Here is a 9,027-nt window from a genome sequence, read left to right as displayed (position 1 = left end):
CCCCCCCCCCCCCCCCCCCGCCCCCGGCTTCCTAGCTCTTGAGCAGCTCCTTCTCAGGACGCCCCCAGGTCTCCTTCCTAAAGGCCTGGCTGCTCCGCCATGTGCTGGGCTTCTGCCTGGCTTGGCTCCGTCCCCCAGCTCTGATCTCTGCTCCTGCTCAACCTCATTGACAGCGTCAGTCAGTAGATCGCTCAAACACTTCTTTCTCCATCCCCAGCTTCTCTTCGAGCAACACATGCAGAGATCTTCAAGCACCTACGGATACCTCCAGCTTCCAACACTGCACGGGCCCATGAAAAACAGTTCGAAACGCCACGCTTGTACTGCATTCCTCCTTCCCTTCTCCCTTAACCTGCCACACCCTGCAGCCTCAGTCTCAATTCCTCCAAGCTGCTCAAACCAGAAACGAGGGAGTCAGGCCTGACCCCCTGTTCTCCTTCACCTTGAAGCACAGCCAGTTTCTTAGATTCCTCCCTCCATTTTTTTAACCTCACTTTATCTAAAATCTGTTCATTTTCTCATCTCTTGCCCAGTCTATCAGAACAGCAGCCTAACGAGTTAGCCTCCTACCTGCAGTGTCAACCCAGTGGCTCTCCAATACTTCATCCAAGACGTTTAGGCACAGATTCTTCAGCTGAAGTTGACATTCACCCCGTCCCTGCTCAGGCCTGTGATCCTGTTACTCTCATACTTGATATCCTCCAGTGCCTCCCATCACACTCAGAGTAAGTGCCGAAGGCTTTACTCTGACATCCGTGTCCATGGGACGTCGCCACCTGTCACTGCTCTGATTTCATCGTCTGCTCTCCCTTTTCACTCCATACCAGCCATACTGGCATCCCGGCTGTCTTCAAACATGCCGGGTGCTGTCTGGTGTCCGGGCCTCTGGACGTGCTGCTCCCTCTGCTTAGAAATCATCTGGGCAACTCACCTTCTCACTCCTCCCAGGTCTTCACTCAGTGTCACCTTCCCAGGGAGGCCTTCCCTGGCCACCCAATCTATCAAGCTGTCCTCTCCACCCATCTCTTTTATTTTTTCCCTTAGCTTTTACTTATTTATGAAATAGTTATATAGAGCTTATTATGTGCCAGGTGCTGACTTACAAATATTAATTTATTCCTCTTTATAACCCACAAGGTAGGCACTATTTGTGTAACATTTTACAGGAGAGGCGGAAAGGCTAAGTAACTTGCCTAAGGTCACACAGCTAACAGAAGATGATCGTATACAAAAAAGCTGAGATTCCAGCATGAGAACCCACACTCTTATCCTTGTGCTCTAACATGCTGTGTGTGTGTTTGCATTTCTCTTGCTCGTGTATCAAGCTCCACAAGGGGCCAGATTTCTGTCAACTTGGTTGACGGCTGTGTTCCCAGTACCGAAAAACCCTAAGAAAGTGCCTGGCAAAAAGTCAACTGGGACCCAAAAAGGTTATGAACTTACACACTAGAGTGATCTGTGCAAAACAACTGGTTATCCTGACACCTCCCCACCAACCAACTTTTCTTTCTTTTTTTTTTTAAGATTTTATTTATTTATTTGAAAGAGAGAGAGAGCATGAACAGGGGGAGGGGCAGAGGGAGAAAGACAAGCAGACTCTGCACTGAGCATCGAGTCTGACGCGGGGCTCAATCCCACAACCGAGATCATGACTTGAGCCGAAATCAAAAGTCAGATGCTTAACCCAGTGAGCCACCCAGGCACCCCATTTTTTCCCCACCTCCCTGCTTTTCTCTCCCACTCAGGAAGAAGTCCTAACTCCTTAGAATGGTAAAGGAGGGCTCTCATGGCCTAGTCTTGTGCTGTTCAACAGGGTAGCCATTGCCATGTGTGGCTATTTAAAGTAATTAAAATGAAAAATGCAGTTCCTCAGTTGCACTAGCCACGTTTCAAGTGCTCAACAGGCGCATGGAGCTGCTGCATTATCTCATCCCTGTCTTTCTAGTCCTATCCCAACAGACTAGACAGATATGTACCCTCTGCTTTAGCCGTACTAAACACAAGCAGCAAGTCACTGAAATGCCCCACATTCCTCCGCCTTTTCAGAATGCCTCTCTCTTTCGGGTCCATCTGTTGGTGCTCCTATGTATTCCCTGTGACACAAGTCAGGCCTGATTCCTCTGTGAAAGCATCCCTAGTCCTCACATCCCCAGGGCATTTGCTCATCACATCAGTGGGCTATTGTATTATACTTGTGGTTGACTTTCTCATGACATGGGAAGACTCTCATTGGCAGGGGCAGCCTCCTCTGTTTCCCCAATGACCAGAGCCTGTCACAGAAGCATTGTCTGCTTCATGGATGGCTGAGAATGGGAGAAGTAAAGATGAATCAAGTATGGACCCAGCCCTGAAATAATTTATAATGCAGTAGAGGGGATAAAACACATACACACACACACACACACACACACACGCAAACAGATATTAGAGTAAAAAGTATTAATAATGCCTACTTGACAAAAGGGGAGATTACTTTAATTCGTTCAGGTTTCAATATGATATTCGTATCATGCCATGATACAAAGTTTTGGGACAAACTTGGGACAAACAATATTTGTGATTTAAAAGTTTACACAAAAAAGAAGAAAAATGTCAATTACTGAGATGTTTAAATGAATTTTAATATGTTTTTATAAAGTAGCTATCTTTTAGCATTCAAATATGGTGAGATTACTACATCACAACTTTTATGACAATTCCAATGGTTCAAAAATTCAAATGTTAAAAATATGCACAAAATGTAAGATGAAAATGTACCCAACTCAGAATGAGTAAGACTTTTCTACAATTGACATCATGTCTTAATCCATAAGTGCAAGAAAACAGACCATATGAGTTTAAGACTTCTGAGTGTTTAAAAAAAATCCCTTCCCAAATACACAAGGCTTGGGAAAATTACTTGAAACATACATAACAAAAGGTAAATATCCCTGACATATAAAAGGTTCTTCTCAATAAATAAGAGAAACACTGAAATAGAAAAATGAGCAAGGGTAATTGGAAATTAACCAAATTAGAAATACAAATGGCTGATATAACTTCATTTTTATTTAGAGAAACATAAAGAAAAACAAGACTTTGCCACTATCAGATTGGTGGATATTAAAGTCTGACAATACTTTGCCAACAAAGGGGAGTACTGTCACGGAGAATCTAAACAGCTACTAACCTTCTGGGGTATGGGCATATGGGTAACATATATGAAAATTTTAAACATGCTTACCCTGTGCTCTATCACACAAAAATTCAATCTTAGGATAATAGGGTAAATTCACTAAAATATGTGTAGGAGGCCTGGGTGGCTGAGTTGGTTAAGGGTCTGCCTTGGGCTCAGGTCATGATGCCAGGGTCCTGGAATCAAGTCCCGAAATGGGCTCCTTGCTCAGCAGGGAGTCTGCTTTTCCCTCTCCCTCTGCCCCTTCCCCCTGCTTGTGTGCTCTCTTGCTCTGGCTCTCTCAAATAAATAAAATTTAAAAAAAAATACGTGTAAAGAAATTTGTGATAGTAGTGGGTGTAATAGCATAAAATGGTTACTGATGTGCATTTGGGGATGGGGTAGATTACAATGGACCATTTCTGCAGTGGTAGAACAAGATATGATTATTAAAAGTGATGATGCAAATCTTTATTTATTGACATGGACAGATATCCATGATATATTAAGTGAAAAAAACATATCACGCATAGAGCAGAGGAATGGAAGGGCAAAAACCAAAATGCTAACAGTGGTTGGTTACTGCCAAGTAGTGAGACAACGGATTCTAGGATTTCTTCCCTAGGTTTGCCTTTATTTCTTAAAGGGCATATATTAATTTTTTCAGCAGAAGAGACAACACAACTATTTTTAACAAGCTACCTTCAACTGATATCTCCAGTTTCCAGCATCAAATTCTCTTCTGGATATATCAAGAAAGCCTATCTCAAAAACTATGACATAGGAATTCGAATCTGAACATTTTAAAAAAATCAATAATTACGTGACAACTGAACTAAGAATGAAAGTATGAACATTCTAGTTAACAGCTTAAAGTCAAGGTCCTACGGGGAAGAAAGACCTTTAATGATTCAATGATGAGAACTTGGAGGGGATACGAAGGGCACAGAGGATTAACAAACCTGGCTCCAGATTTCAAGGAGTGTGCAGATTGGTTACAGAGAAAATTCTAATACCCATAAAATGATCAAGAAAATAACGAAAGGCAATGTTAAATTACCCAGACTCTTGCTATAACAGTTCGGAGAAGAGCACAGAGGAGGCTAGGGAACAGGAAAAGATTCTTGGAGGTGAGAGGGACACTTTCAATGGGAGAAGGGAAAAGAGAACACACTTCAAGGAAGTTGCACTGTTTAGAATGATCACAGCTAACTTGGTAAATGTTATTTAATCTGGTGTTTGTCTTAGAACTTTTTTTTGAGATACGCGAGGATTTTGACAAAAAGGATAAATAGATATTTTTGTAAATGACAAAATTTGTGCTTAAAGAGAGAGGAAAATAGGACAGCTTATAAACTGCTGAAGTAATTACTTTTATTTAGGACAAAAGTATGACTGAGTATTACCCAGCAGTCAGCAATATGGTAATCTGATCTCAAAATGTAAACTCCAATTGTATTTGTGGCTAAGAATCTTGGCACCAGAGTTTAGGAAGGCAAACTCTAATGTTACATAAAACTGCCATGTTTTTAACAGACCTAAATTGTGTTAGACCTACCACCAGAGAGATACACTGATTCATGATTTCAGCTAGTGGGAAGGCCCTCCTTAGCTGAACATTCTCTACTGGAAAAAAGTCCATAAGGTCATGGTTCAATGTCTCTGTCAGTTTCTCACTGGTAGTCCTAAGGAAAACAGTGAAAACAGTATAAATCAGTTGCAAAGTGAAATGGCTCTTCTGGTGAAAAATGCAGCATGCAATGAGACAGACACTAGCAAATTCTCAAATCACAAGCAAACAAAATCATAGACAAATGAGACTCTGGAAGAGCTAGACCTGCGTAAGAAAAGGTAAGATGACATGAAGAAAAGAATGATATAAATATCACAGGATTAGGAGGACCCTGAACAATCAAAAGGGCCCACAAACACTTAGGCAGAACTCTGTAAGAAACAACGGTCAGGGGGCACCTGAGTGGCTCATTAAGCATCTGTCTTCGGCTCAGGTCCTGATCCCTCCGTCCTGGGATTGAGCCCCTCGTCAGGACCCTACTCGGCAGGGAGCCTGCTTCTCCCTCTCTCTGCCGTTCCCCCTGCTTGCACTCTCTTTCTGTCAAATAAAATAAAATACTAAAAAAAGAAAAAGAAACAACTGCCTTGGGAGAGTGAGAAGCCAAAGTGAAGTGCTGGATGCTGTGCCTCACTGGGTTGTGGGGAAAGACATCAAAATAACTTCATTCATCCTTTGTTTCAAGAAGAATGCACATAGTTGCATTAATGATCTAGTTTCTTCAATATTTATTGTTAAAAATTTTATTTTTCAATAACCAGTCCTAATCAAACCCCTTCCTACTCATTTGCAAAATTCTGGTCCCTATTTTAAATGACCCTTTTCTGGTCACACTTTTCCTGCATCACCTCTGCAATTTCTGAAATCTGCAACTCTGACTTTCCTTAAGCTCCAATTCTACATCGTAAGCTTACTGACACCCTGTTACTACAACTTGTCTAGTCCAAATCTGGGGTCACAATCGTTTGGCAGAAACTAAGACCACCTTCCAAATTCTCCAGGCCTAAGTGGGTATCACTATTGACTGGGGTCACCTGGTTCTTAACCTTGAATCCTACTCATCTGTGTGTCTACATATTATATCATTCATTGGGTCCTGTCAAGTCTTTTTCAAACACACATCTAAATCAGTTAGTTCACACATCTAAAATCCCCACAGCAGACATCACTACCTCAAGGCAGATTCTAGGCAGATCACCCACCTTCTGCCTTTATGCTGAATACCACACTTCAGAAACACCTGTGTAAAATGCTACCTTCAAAATATGATCAGCTCAAGAAAATTCTGGAGTCCATGGGTCAACACCAAATTCCTTGTGTGGCATCTGAAACCTTAACATCCATCAACTGGTCCCATCTAATTTTATCAGCTTCTCTCCTCAGCCCCAGGTAACACCGCTCTCCTGTAGTGAGGTGGGTTTCTTGTTGCCCGCATACACTCTTCTAATTCTTGCCTCTGGCCTTTACTAATATCACTTCTCCTAGTATGTCCTACTCTCAATATTACACTTCTTTCAAAGCACTGGTCCAATATTTTTCTTTGGTAAGATTTAACCTGTTTTACTTTCCAATGTTTTCCCACATTTTGAATCTTCTCTTAATTCAAGTGTAGTTGGTTTTTTTTTTTAGTTAATTAATTTATTTAAGTAGGGATCATGCCCAGCATGGGGCTTAAACTGATGACCCCGAGATCAAGAGTCGCATGCTCTACTGACTGAGCCAGGCAGGCGCCCCAAGTGTAGTTTATTTTAAATAAACATATTGAATAAAAACGTACAGAATATAAATCCTTAGATCAACTTTTTTTTTTTTCTTCTTTCTAGACTATAGACCAAGAGTTGGGATCAGGCCTTCCTATTAGACCTGGACGAATGAAAACCATAGATTCAATATGTAACAGACACAAGTGATTAATCAATGTTAAGGTAAACAGAGAAAGAAATCATTAAACCACTTATGCAAAGTAGTACCCCATTCTAAAATCCTGCTAATGTGTCAAACTGAATAAACCTAATACAAAGAAAAGATAACATCAAATACAAGATAACACAAGGAATATGATTCGTTTTAGCCTCCAAGGCTGGAAAAAAATTCATTAGGCAAAGCAAGACACGGTAAACGCTGCCATGTGAAATCAAACTAGGGATCTGAGTCTCTAATTTTGAATTCTTTAATAATTTCTCGTTTATCTTCTAGCATTGAAGTTCCAGAACTGTAAAGCATCTCTTTTCTTTCCTAATAGTGATAAATGTTCTCTGAAAATCCTCTACACCAGTGTTCATCTAACATTGTAAGTTCTGGGACATACTCTACAGAATGAGAACTGTGTCCTTAAAAGGTGTCCACGCATCACTCAAGTTTGAAAAACACTGCTCTCGCTATCACTTTATTGCTCAATTAGTTCCATTTTTCCAAGGAGCAGTCTAAAGCATAAAACTTAGTAAAAGCAGAGCAAAGCAAAACCGAGGCTGAAAGTACCAGTGCTAGGACAAGGCTGCAGCCAAGAGGCGCAGCATCCCCTCTCCCTGACCAGGTCCCGCCCCAGTGGGGGCCAGATCCGCCCACACTGCGCGTGAGAGAGGGAAAATCCAGCGTGGTCACCCAAGCAAGCGCGACAGCACCATGCCAGTTTCTCCTGCCAGGGGCTGGGGGACAGCACCTGCCTCCGGGGGTCACGGGGGCTGGCCGCCGGGGCGCCCGGATTGGCGGCGGGCGGCAGGGGCGGCGCGGACGCCAGGAAGACGCCAGCAGGCGCGGGGAGGAGCTCCCGGACAGAGGGGTTCGTCCGCGGCCCTCCCGCCCCGCCGGGCCCCACACTTCAACCGTCCAAGGTCCGCCGGCCGCTTCCCCGCCCTCCCCTCACAGCGCCGGTAAGGCCGCCTCACCTGCTCGGCAGCGCTCGATTCGGCGGCCGGGGCTTCCGGCAGCGGAAAGCTGTGAGCGGAGGGCATCACGGCCACCGCAACGCGGTGGCGGCGGCTCGGAACCGGCTTCCTGGAGGCTTCGCTCCTTTCCGGGAGCCGCACCGCCGCCGGCGCCCACCCGTGCGCGTCACCGCCCCGGACAGGGGAGCGCGCACGCCGGCGGGGGGCGGGGGCGCGGCTCGGGAGAGGGCCTGAGCCAGGGGCGGGGCCTGAGCCGGGATGAGTGACGTGGAGTGCAGAGCTGTGGGTAATCATGCCAGCGCGGCTGGGCTCAGTGAGTGTCAGAAGTGACAGGGGTAGCGCAGGAGTAACGGGTAGTGTGGCTTGGTTACCGCCAGTCGTAGCTGGTTTGGTAGTCAGCGAGCCGCACTGTGCTCACGACACCGCGGTTACCTTTCCTTTGTGCCCCCAAGGATTATGGAAAATAACACTTGAAAACCTAGGCATTTTAGCTCAACTCTTGTCATGTTTACAACTTAACCAGTAGCTATCCCCGTTTTTTTTTTTAAGTCTTTATTTAAATTCTAATTAACATACAGTGTAATATTAGTTTCAGATGTACAATTTAGTGATTCAACCATTAAAATCCAAGAAGAGAACACAGGCAGTGACATCTTTGACATCAGCCAAAGCAACTTGTCACTAGATACGTCTCCTGAGGCAGGGGAAACAAAAGCAAAAATGAACTATTTGGATTTCATCGAGATAAAACCTTCTTCACAGTGAAGGAAACAATCAAATTAAAAGGCAACCTATGGAATGGGAGAAGATATTTGCAAATGGCGTATCTGATAAAGGGTCAGTATCCAAACTCTATAAAGAACTTATAAAGCTCAACACCCAAAAAACTAATATTCCAGTTAAAAAGGGGCAGAAGAAATGAATAGACATTTTTCCGAAGAAGACATCCAGATGGCCAACAGACACATGAAAAGATGCTCAACATCACTCATCATCAGGGAAATGCAAATCAAAACCACAATGAGATACAACCTCCACCTGTCAGAATGACTAAAATCAAAGACACAAGAAACAACAGGTGTTAGCAAGGATGTAGGGAAAGGGGAGCCCTCATGTGCTATTGGTGGCAATGCAAAGTGGTGCAGCCACTCTGAAAAACAGTATGGAGGTTTGTTAAAACTTAGAAATAGAACTAGCCTGATCCAGCAATCGCACAACTAGGTATTTACCCAAAGAATAAAAAAATATTAATTCAAGCAGATACACCCACCCCAATGTTTATAGCAACAATGTTCACAATAGCCAAACTACGGAAACAGCCCAAGTGAATGGATAAAGAAGATATGATACATACATATATATATGATGGAATATTTCTCAGCCATAAAGAACGAATGAAATCTTGCCACTTGCAACAA

At 43.6% G+C, this 9,027-nt stretch overlaps 1 protein-coding gene across 3 annotated transcripts in view; it reads right to left on the bottom strand.

Annotated features, from left to right (window-relative positions):
- ENTPD4 (ectonucleoside triphosphate diphosphohydrolase 4) overlaps positions 1 to 9,027 on the bottom strand; it is a 34,733-nt gene that overhangs the window by 24,706 nt on the left and 1,000 nt on the right. Inside the window, exon 1 of one of the 3 annotated variants that reach the window (XM_040626499.1) lies at positions 7,610 to 7,745. The exons of the other annotated variants lie outside the window; for them this stretch is intronic. The gene's annotated coding sequence lies outside the window, so the exon portion shown is untranslated. Of the gene's footprint in view, positions 1 to 7,609; positions 7,746 to 9,027 lie in introns of those variants that run through there. 3 annotated transcript variants of the gene reach the window in all.

The sequence above is a fragment of the Ursus maritimus genome, unplaced genomic scaffold (genome assembly GCF_017311325.1).
Source record: "Ursus maritimus isolate PB19 unplaced genomic scaffold, ASM1731132v1 scaffold_11, whole genome shotgun sequence".
NCBI classification, from domain to species: domain Eukaryota; kingdom Metazoa; phylum Chordata; class Mammalia; order Carnivora; family Ursidae; genus Ursus; species Ursus maritimus.
Note: the sequence above shows the minus strand (reverse complement) of the source record. Positions and strands in the feature narration are given on the sequence as shown.